General features: G+C 45.1%; 1 protein-coding gene across 8 annotated transcripts in view; it reads right to left on the bottom strand.

The window, feature by feature from the left end:
- The window catches only part of LOC127009631 (FMRFamide receptor-like), a 188,684-nt gene that overhangs the window by 25,867 nt on the left and 142,079 nt on the right, over positions 1-20,738 (bottom strand). The window lies entirely within an intron of this gene.

Genomic DNA, 20,738 nt, shown 5'->3' with positions numbered 1-20,738 from the left:
TTCCTGGGCGAGGGAGGAAAATGTTGCTATTGTGAGGCAGAGATTTTGTCACCGAGTGGTTCCTTTCACGGCCCCTAACAAGTAAATCCGCGGGCTCGAGGGGCCTTTCAGGAGTTTTCCACGAAGCAACGGGGGCGCAATGAGGGGAAAGGGTGCACGGTGGCCGGGAGGGGGGGGGGCTCCGCAGCGACACACATGACTTTATTAAATTTTTCATGCATTTCTTTTTGGCAGTTTGCCGTCTTATATATGAGGCTCATGACTGTTGAGAGAAAAGTTTTGTGTAAAAAAAAAAAAAAAAAAAAAAAAAAGACATTTGGGTTCTTTACACACCGTCAGTCACCCACAACTATCACACCCACACGCACACAAGCTTACATAGAACCCCCCCCCCTCCACACACACACACAGATACACACTGGAACTCACATACTCATCACACACCACATAACATACACGCACACTCATACTCACTCGGCCACAGAAACCAACCCACGCACACACACATACACTCACCCACGCTCGTACAGTATAACAAACTATGTGGAATGTGCAACAGCATCATCACGAAATTGGCAAAATGAAAGCATGTGGAAAAAGGTCAACCCATTTATCACGCCTCGCCGAAATTTGGCGCCACCGCGTAATAATTATCTTTTTTAATTACAAGCAATTTTCAAAACAAATTTTCCCCCCATAAAAACATACACGTCACCATTAGCCCGTAGCGAGAACACTTGGAAAAAAAAAGTGGACCACGAAGTCACGCGAACCGACCGAGGGCCATAACACCGCTGATAGTTATGAAGCATGAATAGTTTGCAGCGGATAAAAAAAAAAAATAAAAAAAAATAGTTGTGCAAAGAATAAAAAGAAGCCAGATAATAAGAGTTAATGTTTTTTCCAGTAGGGTAACGTGTGTGTGTGTGTGTGTGTGTGTGTGTGTGTGTGTGTGTTTACAGCTAAGGAGACAGTTTAAGGGCGTAAAGAAAAAAAAAAAAAAGCCCGCTACTCACTGCTCCCGAACAGAGCTCAAAGGAGTGTCCAAAAAGAGAGGTCAATTTCGGGAGGAGAGGTGTCCTGATACCCTCCTCTTGAAAGAGTTCAAGTCGTAGGCAGGAGGAAATACAGATGAAGGAAGATTGTTCCAGAGTTTACCAGCGTGAGGGATGAAGGAGCGAAAATGCTGGTTGACTCTTGCATAAGGGTTTTGGACGGTATAGGGATGAGCATGAGTAGAAAGTCGTGTGCAGCGGGGCCGCGGGAAGAGGGGAGGCATGCAGTTAGCAAGTTCAGAAGAGCAGTCAACGTGAAAATATCGAGAGAAGATAGAAAGAGAGGCAACATGGCGGTGGAATTTGAGAGGTAGAAGACTATCAGTATGAGGAGAAGAGCTGATGAGACGAAGAGCCTATGACTCCACTCTGTCAAGGAGAGCTGTGTGAGTGGATCCCCCCCCCCCCCCCCCCCCACACACACACACACATGAGATGCATATTCCATACGAGGGCGGACAAGGCCCCTGTAAATGGATAGCAACTGTGCTGGGGAGAAGAACTGGCGGAGACGGTACAGAACGCCCAGCCTCGAGGAAGCTGATTTAGTAAGAGATGAGATATGAAGTTTCCAGTTGAGATTTTGAGTGAAGGATAGACCGAGGATGTTTAGTGTTGAGGAAGGTGATAGCTGAGTGTTGTCAAAGAATAGTGGATAGTTGTTTGGAAGATTGTGTCGAGTAGATAGGTGGAGAAACTGTGTTTTTGAGGCGTTGAAGGACACCAGGTTCCTCTTGCCCCAATCGGAAATAATAGTAATGTCTGAGGCTAAGCGTTCTGTTGCCTCCAGCCTTGAATCGTTAAATTCCTGTAGGGTGGGTCTTCTATTAAAAGAAGTTGAGTAATGCAGAGTGGAGTCATCGGCGTAGGAATGGATAGGACAGTTCGTTTTGGAAAGAAGATCATCAATGAACAACAGAAAGAGAGTGGGAGATAGGACAGAACCCTGTGGGACACCACTGTTAATAGGTTTAGGGGAAGAACAGTGACCGTCTACCACATCAGAAATAGAACGGTCAGAAAGGAAACTGGAGATAAAGGTACAGAGAGAAGAATAGAAACAGTAGGAGGGTAGTTTGGAAAGCAAAGATTTGTGCCAGATCCTATCAAAAGCTTTTGATATGTCCAGCGCAATAGCAAAGGTTTCACCGAAACGGCTAAGAGAGTTAGGAAGGCAAGGAGATCACCAGTAGAACGCCCCTTGCGGAACCCATACTGGCGATCAGATAGAAGGTCAGAAGTGGAAAGGTGCTTTTGGATCTTCCGGTTAAGGATTGATTCAAAAGCTTTAGATAGACAAGAAAGTAAAGCTATAGGACGGTAGTTTGAGGGATTGGAACGGTCACCCTTCTTAGGCACAGGCTGTATGAAGGCATACTTCCAGCAGGAAGGAAAGGTAGATGTTGACAGGCAGAGGCGAAAGAGTTTGACCAGGCAGAGTGACAGCACGGAGTCACAGTTTTTAAGGACAATAGAAGGCACTCCATCAGGTCCATAAGCCTTCTGAGGACTGAGGCCAGAGAGGGCATAGAAAACATAATTTTGAAGAATCTCTATAACAGGCATAAAAGAGTCAGAGGGGGGATGAGTAGGAGGAATATGCCCAGAATCGTCCAGAGTGGAGTTTTTTGAAAAAGTTTGAGAGATAAATGAGACGGCAGTGTTGCCGTCAGGACTGAGGAGTGGAGGGAAAGATGAAGAAGTGAAGTTGGAGGAGATGTTTTTGGCTAGATGCCAGAAGTCACGGGAAGAGTTAGAGAGCGCAAGGTTTTGGCATTTTCTATTAATGAAAGAGTTTTCGGTTAGTCGGAGAATAGATTTGGCACGATTCCGGGCAGAAATGTAAAATTGTAGTTAGCATTAGTTTGAAGGCTCTGGTACCTTTTGTGAGCTGCCTGTCTATCATTGACAGCACGAGAACAAGCGTGATTAAACCAAGGCTTTTTAGCGTGAGGAGTAGAGAAAGTACGTGGAATGTATGTCTCCATTCCAGAGACAATCACCTCTGTGATGCGCTGAGCACACACAGGGTGGTCTCCATCCTGGAAGCAGTAATCATTCCACGGGAAATCGGAAAAGTACATCCTCAGGTCGTCCCACCGAGCTGAAGCAAAATGCCAGAAGCATCGCCTCTTCGGCGGGTCCAGAGGGTGTACAGGAGCGATAGGACAGGATATAGAAATAAGATTGTGATCGGAGGAGCCCAACGGAGAGAACAGTTTGACAGAATAAGCAGAAGGGTTTGAGGTAAGGAAGAGATCTAGAATGTTGGGCCTGTCTCCAAGACGGTCGGGAATACGTGTAGGGTGCTGGACCAACTACTCTATGTCGTTGAGGATAGCAAAGTTGTAGGCTTGTTCACCAGGGTGGTCAGTGAAAGAGGATGAAAGCCAAAGCTGGTGGTGAACATTGAAATCTCCTAGGATGGAGATTTCAGCGAAGGGAGAGTGGGTCAAGATGTGCTCCACTTTAGAGTTCAAATAGTCAAAGAATTTTACATAGTTAGTAGAGTTAGGTGAGAGGTAAGCAGCACAGATGTATTTAGTAATAGAATGAATGAATAGCAATGAATGAAGTCTTAGCCAGATGGTGGAAAATTCTGAAGAATCAAGGTTGTGGGCACGAGAGCAAGTGATGTCGTTGCGCACGTAGGCGCAACATCCAGCTTTGGATTGAAATTTAGGATAGAGATAGTAGGAGGGAACAGAGCAGAGATTGCTGTCAGTAGCCTCAGAAACCTGTGTTTCGGTGAGGAAGAGAAGGTGAGGTTTAGAGGAAGAGAGATGGTGTTCCACAGAATGAAAATTAGAACGAAGACCGCGTTGAGAAGAAAGAGGTTCGAGGAGTTATCAAGACACCTCTCGGGTCGGCAGCCAGAAGGGGAGTCCTCCCTGGGGGAATTTGTGGTCCGCCCCCCAGGCGGGGACTCCGAGGCATGATGTTGGTGTGCCATTTTGAAATTTGAGTTTTGGGAAAAGGTGTATATGTTGTGTGAATATAGTGTGGTGTGGATAGAGAGAGGATCTGTCTTTAGAGAGCATGCTGAACTGCTCTCTGGTGTTGGTGAGACAATAGGGAAACGGTTAGTGAGGACATGGGAAGGGTCTTTGGAGGGCTTCAGCTCCCTTCTCACCTCCCATATATACCTCACCGGGAGTGGCTTGCGCCCGTTCGGTAGGTGTCTTCCTACCTACTCCAGCCAGTGTGTGTGTAAAAAGAAGAGGGCATTTAGGTACTGGTTCAAAGTAATCTTTAAATTAGGGGGGAGGGGGAGAGGAAGGGAAAGAGGAGAGGAAGGGAGGGAGGATCAGGCCGAGAAGCAAGAACAGAAGAGAGAAGGTGGTGATGGGGATAGTGTCAGCTAGGGAATAGGTGAGAGTAGTGGAGGGGCTGAAAGAGTACGGGAAAAGATGGAAGAGGAAGGAGGTAGATGGAGAGACTGGAACGGCATCAGCAGAGGGGAGACAGGGAGGGATAAGATAACATAGAGGGGTGAGGGGAGGAGGAACGGGTGAGGAGATATAATTAGGTAGAGGGATGTGTTTCAAAGACGTGTCAGGGTGGCTGTAATGAACTAATTATGGTGCTCATCTGAAGGGTGATACACAGTTAGGGCCACCCACGGCTGGGGAGTTGGGGAGAGCATGCTACACCTTTCCTCATGAGTAGCGTAGTAAAAACATCAACAGTAGCGTTAACGACACCTCCGAGCATCCTTACGTAACTACAGTGATACCTTTACTACTACAACAACATCAACAACAACTCCTCCTCCTCCTCCTCCTCCTCCTCCTACTACTACTACTACTACTACTACTATTTCTACTACTACTACTACTACTACTACTACTACTACTACTACTACTATTTCTACTACTACTACTACTACTACTACTACTACTACTACTACTACTACTTATGACACTTCTACCGCCACCATTTATTTTCTACCACTACAACTACTATTACGGTAAGACTCTACACCTTTCCATATTTAGGGTTCTACACAAGTTCACTACCACAACTACCAACATCTGGACTCATCACCACGTAAGAAAATACTATCATCACTGGTATCTACAGAACCTTCACCACCAACAGTCTCACTACCAAATCTAATACCACAAAGAACATCATCTCCGCAAATACCTCTGATGCCAACAATCTTGCACTTAACAGCTTCGTCTACCATCACCGCCACCACCACCACCACCGACGCCCCGCTACCATAATCAGATACTCTACGGTTTCTACCACCATCATTATAATTATGTGTTACGGCAACGCTTCTGTCTTCTCACTCCCTTCCGTGTTTGTTTGTTTGTGTGTGTGTGTGTGTGTGTGTGTGTGTGTGTGTGTGTGTGTGTGTGTGTGTGTGTGTGTGTGTGTGTGTGTGTGTGTGTGTGTGTGTGTCGATAACAAAGGCGACCACCACGGCGCGTAAAATGACAACACGACACGCTGATTGGAGCAATGTATTATCTGTCGCTGTTTTTTTCCCATTATCATCACTATTATGCTGTTTTTCCTACTATGAACGCTGCTCTCCACATTTCTTTTTTTTCTGCCAGGTTTTCCGCGGTGTTGCCACGCAGCTGAGTCATTGCGAAGCGGCCCTGCAACACGACGCAACACAATATTTTCCAGTGACTGTCGGCGAGCAGGGGGAGAATGGTACACCAGGGAGGCTCTGTTAGGGCGGGCGGGTGAGCGAGCCGAGAGAAAGAAAAAAAGTAAAGTCTATCATTTATGGAGGCGATGGGATGATTGGTTGCGTTGGGGAGAACAGTGCAATTATTTTTCTTTTTTGGGGGGCACAGTGGCGTTGTGATTTTGTGGCTAAATGGGCGGACGTGTGAAGGGAAGCGTCGGGCGGTGCGCGCGTGTGGTTGCTGCATGGAGTAAGCTGCTGGGGTACCGGGAAACTGGGGATGTGTGTCATGCTGGGACGGAGGAGAGGTGTGGAGGCAGGCTCGAAATGCAACTTTCCACACCTTGTTTTTATGGGTGAAGGGGAAGTTGGCCGGTGTGCGAGTGTGGTTTGTGCATGGAAGAAGCTGTTGTGAGGATGTTGTGAAAGGATGTGATGCTGTGAGAGACGAAAGGAGTGGACGGAAGGTCGAAATGCAACTTTTCACACCTTGTTTTTATGCAACACAACCGTGAGTACGTGTGGAGGGGAGGTTAGCCGGTGTGCGTGTGTGGTTTGTGCATGGAGTAAGCTGTTGTGGGGCCGGAGAAAGGATGTAATGCTGTGAGAGACGAAAGGTGTGGACGGAAGCTCGTAATGCATCTTTTCATACCTTGTTTTTATTCAGCACAACTATGAGTACGCGTGGAGGGAAACGCTGGCCGGTGTGTGTGTGTGGGGTTTGTGGATGGAGAAAAGTTGCTGAGGGACAGGAAGAGGGATGTGTGTGTGATGCTCTGACGGAGGAAAGGTGTGGACTCATGCTCGAAACGTAACACTTCGTAATTTGTTTTTATTCCGAGCACCCCAACTGTGAGCACGTGTAGGACAAATCTGCAGTAATTCATTTTTTAATCCATTTCCACTTTTCCTTGTGACAGATAATTTTCGCTGTTTAACGCGACGGAAGAGTACGTTCTGGCCAAATCCGTTTACCAGTATTTCTCTTTTTCGTTCTGAATCTCTGGTGTAAAGGTTCATCACCAACCCGATTCTCTAGAAGGTATTACACGCGAATTGTCCAAGCATTATTACGGCTGCCTGCGTCTGCTTCTGTTCACTACAACGAAGGGAGGGGAGATGGGGCTAAATGAATACTAAGGGCACACACTTCACCCCTCACCCCCCCACATGTAACACTAAGATGTAAAGTACACATAAACCTTTTAAAAGTGTCGCCTTGTAAAATACATAATGAGGTGCTCGCTGGTTCCCCCGTCATTGTTTGCTGCAGAGACGAGGGTAGTGTATAATTAATGGGTGAATTTATATTACTTGTTTCCTGTTTAGTTATTCATTTACTGATTTATGGAGGGGGTGTTTGTGTTTGTGTGTGTGTGTGTGTGTGTGTGTGTGTGTGTGTGTGTGTGTGTGTGTGTGTGTGTGTCAAGGGAAAAACAGTATTGGTTTTAGTTAATCTCATTTAGCCCTCAATGGAATGCCGGCCGGGCTTCATCTATTCAACTATTTTCCGCTCATTTCCATTCCTATTTGGTCCGCGGAGGTGTTACAGTAATGAATAGTGAGCGAATAATTAGAGCCTTGTGAGATTATCCTCTGAACATCGAAATTATAATAAGCAACAACTCTCAAAGAGGATGATGACATTCAACAACGTCATCTCTTAATTATAAACTAACTTTTAAAACTACATATTCCAAGCTCCTGCACAAAGAGAGATTTTGAGAATATGACGAGATACATTATATGACAAAATTTCTTCCGTCTTTGTGTTGCAATGAGCATCTTAATTATTTCTATCTGTCGTTTCGTCTGCTATCCGTTTGTCTGTCTGTAATTGTTTATTTTTTTATAATGTGTGTGCTTTAGTGTCCTCCTTTTTGTCTGTTTCTTTATTTTGTTTGCTTTTTGTCTTCTCTCTCTCTCTCTCTCTCTCTCTCTCTCTCTCTCTCTCTCTCTCTCTCTCTCTCTCTCTCTCTCTCTCTCTCTCTCTCTCTCTCTCTCTCTCTCTCTCTCTCTCTCCATACCGACAGTAATACAGGTAGCACGATTTCATGTTTTATTATTTCAACATCAGTAACGCGTAGTATCAGCGGGGCGGTCAGTAAACAGATTCAAACTGGCGGGTGAGCCACTTATGCTATTGATGATTGATTTATAGGCTTTGGCATTAGTTAATATCAGAAAGAGATTATCAACACATTTCGACGTGGATACATTAACTTAATTATTGAAAAAAGGACAGTAGTGAGCTCTATTTTTACGCAACTAGTGCCGGGCATTTTTTTTTCCTGACTCGTTTAACCTTTTTCTTGTTTCCTTTGAATAAGAAAACAATGGAAGATATATTTTTGCCGCGGATAAACGAATTGTGAGTTCGGAAAATTGCATTACCTATAGTCCAACTATTGAAAACAACAATAGAAAAAAAAAAACCCGATTTCATCCCTGTCATTCAGTAAAGGAAAAGTAGGAAAAAATACTCCACATAAAAAAAAAATTCAGTCAAGTATATTAAATTGTTTAGTGATCGTTTTGTTTCTCTATGCAGTGTTTCTCTAGGCAGTGTTTCTCAAGGTAGTGTTTTCTGGCCAGTGCTTCTCAAGGCAATGTTTCTCGAAGCAGTGTTTCTCAAGGCAGTATTTCTCAAGGCAGTGTGACTCAAGGCAGTGTTTCTCAGGGCGGTGTGTCTCAAGGCAATGTTTCTCAGGCAGTGTTTCTCAAGGCAGTGTTTCTTAGGGCAGTGTTTCTCTAGGCAGTGTTTCTCAAGGCAGTGTTTCTCTAGGCAGTGTTTCTCAAGGCAGTTTTTCTCTGCGCAGTGTTTCTCTGGGCAGTGTTTCTCAAGGCAGTGTTTCTCAAGACAGTGTTTCTCAAGGCAATGTTTCTCTAGGCAGTGTTTCTCAAGGCAGTGCTTCTCTAGGCAGTGTTTCTCAAGGTAGTGTTTCTCTAGGCAGTGTTTCTCAAGGCAGTGTTTCTCAAGGCAATGTTTCTCAAGGCAGTGTTTCTCTAGATTGTTTATAAAGCCAATGTTTCTCTAGGCAGTGTTTCTCTAGGTAGTGTTTGTATAGGCAGTGTTTCTCAAGTCAGTGTTTCTCTAGGCAGTGTTTCTCTGGGCAGTGTTTCTCAAGGCAGTGTTTCTCAAGGCAGTGTTTCTTAAGGCAGTATTTCTCAAGGCTGTGTTTCTCAAAGCAGTGTTTCTCAAGGCAGTATTTCTCAAGGCTGTGTTTCTCAAAGCAATGTTTCTCTAGGCAGTGTTTCTCAAAGCAATGTTTCTCTAGGCAGTGTTTCTCAAGGCAGTGTTTCTCTGGGCAGTGTTTCTCTGGGCAGTGTTTCTCTGGGCAGTGTTTCTCTAGGCAGTGGTTCTCTGGGCAGTGTTTCTCTAGGCAGTGTTTCTCTGGGCAATGTTTCTTTGGGCAGTGTTTCTCAAGGCAGTGTTTCTCTAGGCAGTGTTTCTCTAGGCAGTGTTTCTCTAGGACGTGTTTCTCTAGGACGTGTTTCTCAAGGCAGTGTTTCTCTAGGCTGTGTTTCTCTAGGCAGTGTTTCTCAAGGCAGTGTTTCTATAGGCAGTGTTTCTGAAGGCAGAGTATTTTTCTGGGCAGTGTTTCTCTAGGCAATGTTTCTCAAGGCAGTGTTTTTCTAGGCAGTGTTTTTCTAGGCAGTGTTTCTCTGGGCAATGTTTCTCAAGGCAGCGTTTTTCTAGGCAGTGTTTTTCTAGGCAGTGTTTCTCTGGGCAATGATTCTCAAGGCAGTGTTTTTCTAGGCAGTGTTTCTCTGGGCAGTGTTTCTCGATGCAGTGTTTTTCTAGGCAGTGTTTTCCTGGGCAGTGTTTCTCTGGGCAGTGTTTCTCCAGGCAGTGTTTCTCAAGGCAGTGTTTTTCTAGGCAGTGTTTTTCTAGGCAGTGTTTCTCTGGGCAGTGTTTCTCTAGGCAGTGTTTCTCAAGGCAGTGTTTTTCTAGGCAGTGTTTTTCTAGGCAGTGTTTCTCTGGGCAGTGTTTTTCTAGGCAGTGTTTTTCTAGGCAGTGTTTCTCAAGGCAGTGTTTCTCTTGGTAGTGTTTCTCAAGGCAGTGTTTCTCTGGGCAGTGTTTCTCAAGGCAGTGTTTCTCTGGGCAGTGTTTCTCAAGGCAGTGTTTCTCTGGGCAGTGTTTCTCAAGGCAGTGTTTCTCTGGGCAGTGTTTCTCAAGGCAGTGTTTCTCTTGGTAGTGTTTCTCAAGGCAGTGTTTCTCTGGGCAGTGTTTCTCAAGGCAGTGTTTCTCTTGGTAGTGTTTCTCAAGGCAGTGTTTCTCTGGGCAGTGTTTCTCAAGGCAGTGTTTCTCTGGGCAGTGTTTCTCAAGGCAGTGTTTCTCAAGGCAGTGTTTCTCAAGGCAGTGTTTCTCAAGGCAGTGTTTCTCTGGGCAGTGTTTCTCAAGGCAGTGTTTCTCTTGGTAGTGTTTCCAAGAGGCGCGTGTGTCCAGCCTAGTCACTCACCTTTGCCGGGACGTTACTTGTTGTTATTTACTGTCGTTCATCTTTAAGTTTCATTGTATATTCATACGTCTGCTTTAACCTACCTAGCTACCTACTTGTCTGTGTAATTATTAGTAGCAGTAACTATGTTTGCTTATTCATCTCTCTCTCTCTCTCTCTCTCTCTCTCTCTCTCTCTCTCTCTCTCTCTCTCTCTCTCTCTCTCTCTCTCTCTCTCTCTCTCTCTCTCTGTCTGTCTGTCTGTCTGTCTGTCTGTCTGTCTGTCTGTCTGTCTGTCTGTCTGTCTGTCTGTCTGTCTCTCTCTCTCTCTCTCTCTCTCTCTCTCTCTCTCTCTCTCTCTCTCTCTCTCTCTCTCTCTCTCTCTCTCTCTCTCTCTCTCTCTCTCTCTCTCTCTCTCTCTCTCTCTCTCTCTCTCTCTCTCTCTCTCTCTCTCTCTCTCTCTCTCTCTCTCTCTCTCTCTCTCTCTCTCTCTGTCTGTCTGTCTGTCTGTCTGTCTGTCTGTCTGTCTGTCTGTCTGTCTGTCTGTCTGTCTGTCTGTCTGTCTCTCTCTCTCTCTCTCTCTCTCTCTCTCTCTCTCTCTCTCTCTCTCTCTCTCTCTCTCTCTCTCTCTCTCTCTCTCTCTCTCTCTCTCTCTCTCTCTCTCTCTCTCTCTCTCTCTCTCTCTCTCTCTCTCATTGAGCATTTTGGGGTATTCTTGTACAGCATTACTATCATGTTCGACGCAACACTGGGGATAAAAGTAGTTCAATATTCGCATACGCACATAACACTTACAATAAAAAGTATAAACAAAGGTGTAGAATAAAATTTTATGTGAGTAATACTTATTGAAAAGTGGCATTAATTGGCCATATAGTCAAACAGTATTGCGTTGTTATATTATAAAGCTGTTTTAATACTTCTTTGATCATTTCGCATCCGGCGCCATGTTTTACAGGATTTAAGGAATAAAAGAAACTAAAACTCCTTAATGCTGGGAATCGAGTTACACGGCATCGCAACTCATGCAGTGAAAAAATATTCATCACCTGTCGTTTGTTAGCTTTCTCTTCTTGCACAATATATAGTCTGGGTCGCAGTAAACAAGAACATAAGTTGCCGTTCTATTTACTTCGCAACATATTTCCCGAGGGTACTTATACGGAAAAAATGTAATTACTTAACACAAGAATGACGTTTACCCCGCGCGTCTGGTGGAGGGAGCCGAGGCGGGCAGGGGCGAGGGAAGGGACACGGCCGGGTAATAAGTGGAGCGAGGGACGGCCGAGCACGTGGCGGGAGAGGCTGGGATGGACGAAATGGCTTGTGACTTCGCTTTAAGTTTTAGTACCTAATACAACCATATACTGAATGAGACGTGCAGTTTATAAAGCAAAGTGTTACTATGGAAATGCTCACTAACAACCATAACCAAAAACTCAAATGCAAAGTGAAAAGAAGCACAAACTATTTTTTTTCTTCCAAACTCTATTGAAAGCAACAAACGAAACGAAACCTTTTTCGTTCATGCAGCACTAATACAGTTTTAAAGATATCAAAACAAAACACGGAGATGTCTGAAATTGTTTTGTTTTATTCAGCTATACACGAAGCTTTCTAAAATTTGAGCAAAAAAGTTTTTTTTTGTGTGTGTGTGAGTGCGTGCGCTCGCGTGTGTGTGTGTGTGTGTGTGTGTGTGTGTGTGTGTGTGTGTGTGTGTGTGAGGGGACGAGGGGAAAAGGCGGCAAGAGACTTTTTTTCATAAGGAAGTTTGATAATTCAGTTTCACACTTCAATGAAACCTGGCTGTTATGCGAAACTAAAAAGACTCAAACATTTTTTTCCTTCAAGATTACGACAGACTCCCTTTCAAGTAGAAACAGCGGAAGAAAAAAGAGATTGAAATCCTCAAAGAACTAAGTACAATCCTGCAATCCTTTCGACGAATAAGAACCAGACTTTTGTTTCCTTTCATCGGCTTCGTAAGCTATTGCGGCTCTTACTGAACAATGAGCAATGGAAGGGAGATTATTTTTAGTTTCGGTTTTCTTCAAGTTATGAAAGTAAAGCTGGCCAACACACGTTTTCGTGGTATGAAGAAGATATGAGTTAATGACTAACCTCTTAAACATAAAGTCGAAACAAAATAACTGTTCATTCCTCCTAGCAAAGAATACCGCCGCACATCATCCGCCATCACCGTACACCAACAGCACCACGGTGAAGTGCATCAACCTGCTTACATGAACAAGAAGGCAGGCGTCTCGTGGCGGTCGAAGAGTTACAGGAATCAAGTATGAAATGCGATAGCTAAGTCGACTTGTTTTGATAAGAAAAGAAAGGAACCATCATTAGGAAGGCTCTCTCTCTCTCTCTCTCTCTCTCTCTCTCTCTCTCTCTCTCTCTCTCTCTCTCTCTCTCTCTCTCTCTCTCTCTCTCTCTCTCTCTCTCTCTCTCTCTCTCTCTCTCTCTCTCTCTCTCTCTTTTCACGGAAATTACCTTTCCTATTTCATTAAAAAAAAAAATCAGTTTTATATATCTTCTAGCGGTTCTGGGATCAAAATTAATATAATTGCTTTGACTTTATCACAAGCCCTGAAAATTCCCCAAACCCATTTTTCTTGTGTTTGAGAGAGAGAGAGAGAGAATGTGTGAGACAGATCGAAGTCGAAAATATTGACACATGTTTGCAGATGATTGGGAGAGATCAGGCGCCAGTACACTTGTTTTCACCGGCAACGGAAAGCAATCATCTCGATCATATGCAACACGCTGAAAGGAATCACGGTCGCTGCCAGGGTTACACACACACACACTCCCCCCCTCCCCCTCCATACACACTGCCCATTTCCTCAGGAGTCAGGACTGTCTTGCCATGAGTAAGTTACGCCCATTCTGCTCTACGTGTATTACATTCAGACTGATTCACTTTTTCATATATATGTTTTTGGCAAGTTTTCTCTATTTTTATTTAATGATTCCGTGAAATGCGTTCTCCTAATTTTGAGGCATGCAAGCATTGGCCAATTTCATTTCTCCGCTGCCCCTTCTATTTATTGTATAATGACGAGGCTTAATATATAGTAAGGAAATGTATTTTTCTTATATAATATCCCCGATTAGAAATGCACGGTGCTGAGCAAAGTTTCTTTACTTTTCTCGTTAACGTTCTCCTATGCACTCATAAGACGAATCTTACGCTTGAAGATAATAGCTGGTGAAGAGGCAGGGAAGGAAGACGAGGGCGGGAGCGAGGGTGCACGACTCTCCGCAGATTACTGACAAGGTGGGCAAGGGAGTGGTAAGGGGGCAAGGGCGAGCAGTTCTGTCAAGGGGAGGAAGGATGGTCAGTGAGGCGAGGAACGGGCCTCCTGGGAAAAACGAAAGGAAAGGTAAGGTTGAGGAAGTTGGGGAAGGAGGTTGATGGCTCACGACGCTAGTGTGGGAGCAGCGCTGGACGCCTCGGTCAACGCAGCGAGACGAGAAATTGGAATGAGATGAACCAGCAATTACACCCGATCGTATCACAACGTGGAAATGATTTAATTAAATGAATGGTTCGCCTGGCAGGATGGACCAGGTCGTGCCGAGACGATTCCCTAATTGGCTGGGGCGTTGGGTGTTTCGGAAGGTCAGGAGATGGCGTGGGGCAAATTTATATATCTTTCTGTGTTCACTCTGTGCGTCTCCCTCTGGTCTCTAGCAGGACACGGACTCGCTGACGGGGATTCGAATTTCTCTTCAAGGATCCGAAATGCTTTGGTACTTATGGAGAGGTGAAGTGAAGCATGACATGAACTGAAGCATGGGGTCAGAGCCAAGCGGATGAAGGAATTAGAGGACAGAGGTGGAGGAGGGCGGAACGAGGAGAGAGAGAAACGGGGCATTAAGAGAGAATGGGGAAAGAGGAAAGGAGAACGAGGCTGTGTACAATGATGGAGAGGAAGATATAAAGAGCTGCACAGCCTTTTATCTGTTTGTCTTTCTGCTTTCATGTACGATGCTACCACTTGGCCGCCTGTCTTTGTCTGGTCTGTTTGTCCGCCTGTCTGTCTGTCTTTCCGTCCCTCCTTCCCTCCTTCATTTATTCCGTCTCTTGTCTCTCTGACCCACTTTGCTTCTCTTTATTTATTCCCCTCAGTCTTTCTTTCTCTGTCTGTTTGCTTGCTTGTTTGTTTGTTTGTGTGCGTGTGTGTGTGTTTTATTTACCAACATGTGGTTTTGCGTATACATTTTTGCACCCTCCCGTATATCTTTTCCGCACACACACACACACACACACACACACACACACACACGGTCCTGGCTGAGGCTTCTGGTCCCTCCCAACGTGATCCGGCTGATGGTCCGAAGCGCCGTCCCTCCTATCTTCCCTCCCAAACCACGGTCACTTCCACCCCTTCCCTCCCTCTCTGTCTTCCTCGTTCCTTCCCTCCCAACACGGTCACTTTCTTCCCTTCTCTTCTCCCCCTCTCTCCCTTGCCCTTCTTTCCATTCCTCACTCCTTCCCTCTGCACCTCCCCTCCCTTCCTTCCCTTCCTTCCCCGTCCAGTCGCTGTGGTGCTGCGTCTTGCGTATCTTTTTTGGAGGGCCGAATCCTACCAACATAGACGCACATTGCTTCTTCTTAAAGCCGAAACCTCCAGCGAAAACCTTCCGGCGAGGAGAGGGGGACGAGGACTACAGGGACGCTGAGTTATTTAAAGAGGGGATGATTTTTTTTTTCTCGCTCCGATAAATATATGACTCACTGTTATTAAGAGTTTGGGCAAAAGTTCTACAATTTGGGTTTAACTTCTCTCTCTCTCTCTCTCTCTCTCTCTCTCTCTCTCTCTCTCTCTCTCTCTCTCTCTCTCTCTCTCTCTCTCTCTCTCTCTCTCTCTCTCTCTCTCTCTCTCTCTCTCTCTCTCTCTCTCTCTCTCTCTCTCTCTCTCTCTCTCTCTCTCTCTCTCTCTCTCTCTCTCCACTTTCATTCGGCCTCAGAGTGTGGTAGCTATTGCGGATGTGTATTTTATCAATTATGTTTCCTGCGCAATCCTCTCTACGTCTGATCCCTTCCAATATCTGTTTCCTTTTTTCCAACGCCCCAAAAAAGTAAGAAAAAGAAAGACCGGATGATTTTTTCCCATTTTTGCTTCATTGTCATCCACCGTTTTTTTTTTCCATCTCGCGCCGCTTCCTCTTTTTTAGCCGTCCGCTCTCTTTCCTCAGTCTCCCTCTCCCTCCCCGTCCCTCTCGTATACATCAATTCTCTCCTGCTTTACCCCCTTGACTTACACCTTTACTCTTACATTAAAATTGGCAGGCTCTCTACTCCCCATTCCCTTTAACTACGACAGCTTTCTCATTCAATTGATCCGCCTCTTTTCACTACTGTTCCCTCCCTTCTCCTGTTGTTACCTCCTCACCCCTTTTACTAGCTCCACCCTTTTCAACCGTCCTTTCTCTCTCTCTCCTCTGTCCCACTCTCCCTTCTCGCGCCTCCCGTACATCCATTCTCTCCTCCTTTACTCGAGAGGTGGTGGTGTCAATAGATTAAATGCTCCACAGTCGACCCTCTCACCTCAAAGCCACTGAAGAGATCAATATTTGTGCGATGAGAGGAAAAGAGAAGGACGAGTACAATGAAACGACCTGAAGAATGAAAGATGGAAGAGGAGAGGACAAGGAGGAGGAGGAGGAGGAGGAGGAGGAGGAGGCAGAGATCAAGTTTAAATATTACCACCACATCATCTTCACAATTCATGATAAGTACACTCCATCCTTTCAAGTAGCTCCATGATTCTTCCTCCTTTCTCTCCTCCTTACCCTTCATTGCGTTTTCTCTCGCCTCACTCCTCTCCTTTCCCTTTCTCTCCTTTTAATTTTCACTTTAACTCCTATATCATCAAAGTCCGCAGTCTCTGTACACCCCCATTCCCTTTCACTACGAGTAGCTTTCTCATTTATCTGATCCTCCACGTTTCACTACTGTTCCCTCCCCTCTCCTATTTTTACCTACCCAACCTTTTCCAGTTCCACACTTTTCAACCTTCCCCCCCTCCGCGTCTCGCCAACATCTTTTGCCCTGACCGAAAACCAAAGATGTTTTCTGAATACGGTAATTGAAAACAAATACAAGGCGAACAAGGATAAGGGGGAAGGTCTGTGCGTAACCACCGACAACGACTAGGACACACAACGGCAGCGAGAGGGAAGGAAAGGGGGTTATAGTGTCGAGGTTCGTTCGCCTGAGTGTGTTTGATGCTCGAGCGAACGACAGACCTCATTACTTTAGCTCTGGTTACCGGGATTAAGTCTCAGGTAAAGCTGTGTGGGTGAAAATACTGCTCTTCATCATGCCTTCTTCTTCAAACTGTATGTTATTTATAGTTTTTGTTCATTTTTATTTGGTGAGACATAATGAAGCTGCGAGGGCAAGTACCAATCGTGTGTACAGATGACCGTCAGTAGCTCTCCTCCCTAATGCTCCTCTACAAAAATGATGACGGTCGCGAGTCACACAGAGTGGTTCATTGATTAACAAAGCAAACAAAGACCTCCTTCTCATCCTGCTTCTCCTCCTCATCGTTTCTCCTTCTCCTGCCTTTTCCCCCCTCCTCTTACTTCTCCTCCACTTCCTACGCCATTCCAGGATATGCCATACCGAACCAATTTCCTCACCACACACACACACACACACACACACACACACACACACACACACACACACACTCCCCCAATACACAAACTTGCACATCCTCTTCCATCAGCAGACCCCGTTCCTCGTCTTAAGTGAATCAGGGTGTTTTCTTGCCTTCACCGGACGACGGAGCGTGGCGTGGTGCGGTGTGACGTGGCTCCTGACTGCTCTGCTCTCCCCAACCTCTCCTCCCTTCTGCCACCAAGCCGCTCTTTACTACCGACGCTGCCCGTGAATCATTAATGTGTGACCCGTACTACTAGAGAACACACACACACACACACACACACACACACACACACACACTCCAAATAAATACGTAACCACATCCATTATCACAGCACACACATGCACCTTTTCTGATTACCGCCCACGGGAAAGGCACTCGAGGCAACATTCCCTCTGACGTGCCCCTCAAACAAGAGGAGGTGAGCAGTTAAACCTGTTCCGCCATCGCCTTATCCAACTTGTTCTTCTCCTTCCCTCTTTAACTCCCTTCCCCACTTTCCTCCATGCAAACTCTTCATTCTTCCATCCATCTGAAGTTTCTCTCGCTCCTCCTCCTTCTCCTCCTCCTCCTCCTCTGTCCATTCCTTCTCCCTTCCCAGCTTTTAACCTAACTACACAAGAGGCCAATCTCAACACACACACACACACACACACACACACACACACACACACACACACACACACACACACACACACACGAACAGACACACAAGATCATCATGTGTACAACAGTTAAATAAGGGCATAAGAAGCTTTTTTGACGTGTCTGGGTGTGTCTCTCGAGGCTGAGCATTAATATATGTAGGTAGGTAAATCTGCGTAAAGCAAACCCCCACATAAAGAGATTTACTAAAACAAATCGGTGAAAATTCGTGACACCATGTACAAAAAACTCGCTACAAAAGAAGATACAGAAAACTGAATACAAATCCAAACACTGGAGATAAAAATATTTAGCTAATGATGAGGAAAGATCGCCTCAAAAGAAGCAGCTAGCCAATAACTGCAGCCCCTGATTGGCAGAGCTTAGGGTGCCAAGGTATAGTAGCTCGGTCCAAAAATAGGTCTTCTGGACGTAATCCGCGGGGCCAGGCGGGCAGATTCTCACGGGATTATGTGAGTGTCTCCGATTTTTACAAAACGGAAATGGGAGTGAGTGGAGAAAACGGAGCTCTGCAGGAACAGTGCCGGGCAGGAAGTAGTCACCCACAATGGAATGACAGTTCTTAAAAAGAATGGGGGCGCTGGAACATCAAAGAAATAGAAAAATTTGATGGCAAAAAATAAAACGAGCGCCAGGAGAAAAATGCTGGTGTGGAAATTATATTAAGTGGTGGAGATTATGATTAAAGGAACGAGACGAAGGGTTCGTAGTGGAAAGAAATGTGTTGCCTGGGAAACACTGCTTTGTCATCGTGTGGCGGTCATAGATTTCAGTTGTTTTCGGTTCAAGAGTAGAAATAGTTTTCTATTATTTTATTTATCATATATATATATATATATATATATATATATATATATATATATATATATATATATATATATATATATATATATATATATATATATTTTCTTTGTTTATTTCTGTCGAATGCAAAATATTTCTGAATATGAACAAAGCCACGAACCGGACACGTACGATGCGCCGGTCAGATGTGTGAGGTGACGGTGTGGGAAGGCGCGGGGTGAGCCCAGCACCCCCACAACCCTGTGACCTCCGCCGCCGCAGACAGTAAAATTGTAATCATCATGGACAGTCCTTCCACTAGTGATACCAACGCCATAAAACAGCAACAGGCCATCACCAGAACTCTACCACCCCCACTGAGAGCAGCAATAAAAACAACAATTATATACCACCTACTCTGCAAACTTAAAAAAAAAATCTTTAAAGAACTATAAGATTTGTATAAACAACAGCGACGATCAAGAGTTTTTTTTTATATTGCTTTCTTAGTTATTTTCAGATATTCAAGCGTACACACTCACACATTTGTTATTATTCTTTGTCGTAAAAAAAAAGACGAAGACGCGTGCAAATCTCTCACGGACGGTGTCTTTGGCACCAACGTGTGTGGCTGTGCACACCAATAGTTGTTCAGGATCCGCAGACTTTGCCACACAGTCGCCGTGCCAAGTCCGGGTTGTTGGGACGACTCTGTTTTGTTGTGTTTCTGTTGTCTACGCTCTTCTTTCGCCACGTTCCGAGCTTTGAGGTGACAGGCTCCACTGCAGAGGGGTTTCTATCCAAGCCTTTTGCTTCAAGATCCTTTCAAATCATCTTAAAGTTTGATAACTGTCGTTATATTTATAACTTTTCTCCTGTCTCCCTAGATTGAGGTGATGCTACTGGAATGTTATCCATATAAAACCTGACGGGGAAGGCGGCGCACAGGTTCTGGCATGCAGTACACACATTCAGCCCATCACAGCTGCTTCTTGGCTTCTGGCATGGCTTCTGCGCTTTTTGATTTGATTTTAATCACTGAAAGTTTTTTTTTTTACGGAGGGGACTCCATCGTGCAAACATCGGACGTAAATATGTGTGACATCGGTAGATGTTCTAGGATTTTGTACCGTGCAAAAGGATGGAGTTGCACAACACTGCACAGACTGAAACTCTCTGAGTTTCTGAGTGCATTTTTATATAGACTGTAGCTCCAAGACGTTCGACGGAGGCTGAGGCATGCTTGAATCGTTCAGGGACTTATGTGCCAATATCACGTTTCTGAAATAAGTGAAGGCTTCAACTCTATTTACATTTTGTCATGTACCTGAAATACAATAGTCTCCGCTAGATTGTTTCCCTGAAAAATGGTTTCTGTCTTGCTGATATTTTTTTTTTCGGATCCTTGTTGAATGGTAAATGTTGGAGATAACAGTGAGATTGTTGAAGGGTTTTGGGTGCGTGTGCAAAAACAAACCAAATATCTGCGTCACACACACACATACACACACACACAAAAAAAAAAAAAAAAAAATCCTGCTAATCACTGACTATTTTTATTCAGTGTTATGTTCAATTATTAATTAATCTTAAGGCCGTCGCACTAGTCCCCCCCCCCCCTTTACACACACATAACAACACGTCAGAGAACACGCTGCTGTTAATAGATGAGGCCGTCCGTGGCAGCCGCGGCGAGTGGAAGACGGACAATACTGAGAGTGAAGACACACACGCCATATTTGGAAGGAACACAATTTAATCCTTGTTGTAACGCTTTTTTGAGCTTCAGTGGACTTAAACATACGATGACGTACACGAATATCTGTTCTGTGTTTGTATCTGTTTGTCTGCATGTTACTTTTTCTTTGATTGTTTATTCGTTTTTTTTTTTTGTGTGTGTGTGTGTGAACTAGCGTTACAATCATTAAGTGAAATGTTTGTTACTCGAAAATTAGCCCCAGGCCGCTACCTGGAACTATTCCTCCATCGCGCTTTTTCCAACTTCTTACTATTTCTGGTTTCCCCACTGTTCTCGAAACCAACCTAAACCCATCCTTCAGCATCCTTCAGACACACACCCGACACCCCGCCACGCCGCCCCCTCTAGTTCACCTGACACTGTGCAGGTGAATTTAGCCAGCCAGTGTGGGTGCAGCGACGGCACCCAAAGAGCGACATTCGACCACAGACACCCACACCGTCACTCGCCCAACACGTCAAAAACAGATAACTTTCTGATAGGCAAGTTTTGACGTCTCCCAAAAATGACCTAACAATATCTGAGCCAACGTTTCCAGCCCCAGACCTTTCTTTGGCAGGCCGCTTTCGTTCTTCCCTCCCCTCTCCAGCATTCCCCTCACGCCGTCTACCTTCCCTAAAAGCCTTTTTTATTACACGAGAGATTCCATTAAGAAGGGGAAGCAACCCGAACCTCATGTTCAGTATTCGCCGCA

Source organism: Eriocheir sinensis, chromosome 41 (assembly GCF_024679095.1).
Source record: "Eriocheir sinensis breed Jianghai 21 chromosome 41, ASM2467909v1, whole genome shotgun sequence".
NCBI lineage: Eukaryota > Metazoa > Arthropoda > Malacostraca > Decapoda > Varunidae > Eriocheir > Eriocheir sinensis.
Note: the sequence above shows the minus strand (reverse complement) of the source record. Positions and strands in the feature narration are given on the sequence as shown.